Source organism: Gobio gobio (assembly GCF_949357685.1).
Source record: "Gobio gobio genome assembly, chromosome: 9".
Lineage (NCBI taxonomy): Eukaryota > Metazoa > Chordata > Actinopteri > Cypriniformes > Gobionidae > Gobio > Gobio gobio.
Genome location: NC_137115.1, coordinates 58,523,745 through 58,527,181, shown reverse-complemented (window position 1 = coordinate 58,527,181; position 3,437 = coordinate 58,523,745).

Genomic DNA, 3,437 nt, shown 5'->3' with positions numbered 1-3,437 from the left:
CCTCACACACACTCCGACATCATAACCTCACACACACTCCGACATCATAACCTCACACACACTCTGACATCATAACCTCACACACACTCCGACATCATAACCTCACACACACTCCGACATCATAACCTCACACACACTCCGACATCATAACCTCACACACACTCCGACATCATAACCTCACACACACTCCGACATCATAACCTCACACACACTCCGACATCATAACCTCACACACACTCCGACATCATAACCTCACACACACTCCGACATCATAACCTCACACACACTCTGACATCATAACCTCACACACACTCCGACATCATAACCTCACACACACTCCGACATCATAACCTCACACACACTCCGACATCATAACCTCACTCCGACATCATAACCTCACACACACTCCGACATCATAACCTCACACACACTCCGACATCATAACCTCACACACACTCCGACATCATAACCTCACACACACTCCGACATCATAACCTCACACACACTCCGACATCATAACCTCACGCACACTCTGACATCATAACCTCACACACACTCCGACATCATAACCTCACGCACACTCCGACATCATAACCTCACACACACTCCGACATCATAACCTCACACACACTCCGACATCATAACCTCACACACACTCCGACATCATAACCTCACACACACTCCGACATCATAACCTCACACACACTCCGACATCATAACCTCACACACACTCCGACATCATAACCTCACACACACTCCGACATCATAACCTCACAAACACTCCGACATCATAACCTCACACACACTCCGACATCAAAACCTCACACACACTCCGACATCATAACCTCACACACACTCCGACATCATAACCTCACACACACTCCGACATCATAACCTCACACACACTCCGACATCATAACCTCACACACACTCCGACATCATAACCTCACACACACTCCGACATCATAACCTCACACACACTCCGACATCATAACCTCACACACACTCCGACATCATAACCTCACACACACTCCGACATCATAACCTCACACACACTCCGACATCATAACCTCACACACACTCCGACATCATAACCCCACACACACTCCGACATCATAACCTCACGCACACTCCGACATCATAACCTCACGCACACTCCGACATCATAACCTCACGCACACTCCGACATCATAACCTCACACACACTCCGACATCATAACCTCACACACACTCCGACATCATAACCTCACACACACTCCGACATCATAACCTCACACACACTCCGACATCATAACCTCACACACACTCCGACATCATAACCTCACACACACTCCGACATCATAACCCCACACACACTCCGACATCATAACCTCACACACACTCCGACATCATAACCTCACACACACTCCGACATCATAACCTCACACACACTCCGACATCATAACCTCACACACACTCCGACATCATAACCTCACACACACTCCGACATCATAACCTCACACACACTCCGACATCATAACCTCACACACACTCCGACATCATAACCTCACACACACTCCGACATCATAACCTCACTCCGACATCATAACCTCACACACACTCCGACATCATAACCTCACACACACTCCGACATCATAACCTCACACACACTCCGACATCATAACCTCACGCACACTCCGACATCATAACCTCACACACACTCCGACATCATAACCTCACACACACTCCGACATCATAACCTCACACACACTCCGACATCATAACCTCACGCACACTCCGACATCATAACCTCACACACACTCCGACATCATAACCTCACACACACTCCGACATCATAACCTCACACACACTCCGACATCATAACCTCACACACACTCCGACATCATAACCTCACACACACTCCGACATCATAACCTCACACACACTCCGACATCATAACCTCACACACACTCCGACATCATAACCTCACACACACTCCGACATCATAACCTCACACACACTCCGACATCATAACCTCACACACACTCCGACATCATAACCTCACACACACTCCGACATCATAACCTCACACACACTCCGACATCATAACCTCACACACACTCCGACATCATAACCTCACACACACTCCGACATCAAAACCTCACACACACTCCGACATCATAACCTCACACACACTCTGACATCATAACCTCACACACACTCCGACATCATAACCTCACACACACTCCGACATCATAACCTCACACACACTCCCGACATCATAACCTCACACACACTCCGACATCATAACCTCACACACACTCCGACATCATAACCTCACACACACTCCGACATCATAACCTCACACACACTCCGACATCATAACCTCACACACACTCTGACATCATAACCTCACACACACTCCGACATCATAACCTCACACACACTCTGACATCATAACCTCACACACACTCCGACATCATAACCTCACTCCGACATCATAACCTCACACACACTCCGACATCATAACCTCACACACACTCCGACATCATAACCTCACACACACTCCGACATCATAACCTCACACACACTCCGACATCATAACCTCACACACACTACGACATCATACCTCACACACACACACTCCGACATCATAACCTCACACACACTCCGACATCATAACCTCACACACACTCCGACATCATAACCTCACCACACACACTCCGACATCATAACCCCACACACACTCCGACATCATAACCTCACACACACTCCGACATCATAACCTCACACACACTCCGACATCATAACCTCACACACACTCTGACATCATAACCCCACACACACTCCGACATCATAACCTCACACACACTCCGACATCATAACCCCACACACACTCCGACATCATAACCTCACACACACTCCGACATCATAACCTCACACACACTCCGACATCATAACCTCACACACACACTCCGACATCATAACCTCACACACACACTCCGACATCATAACCCCACACACACTCCGACATCATAACCTGCACACACACTCCGACATCATAACCTCACACACACTCCGACATCATAACCTCACACACACACTCGACATCATAACCTCACACACACTCCGACATCATAACCTCACACACACCCTGACATCATAACCTCACACACACTCCGACATCATAACCTCACACACACTCCGACATCATAACCTCACACACACACTCCGACATCATAACCTCACACACACTCCGACATCATAACCTCACACACACTCCGACATCATAACCTCACACACACTCCGACATCATAACCTCACACACACTCCGACATCATAACCTCACACACACTCCGACATCATAACCTCACACACACTCCGACATCATAACCTCACACACACTCCGACATCATAACCTCACACACACTCCGACATCATAACCTCACACACACTCC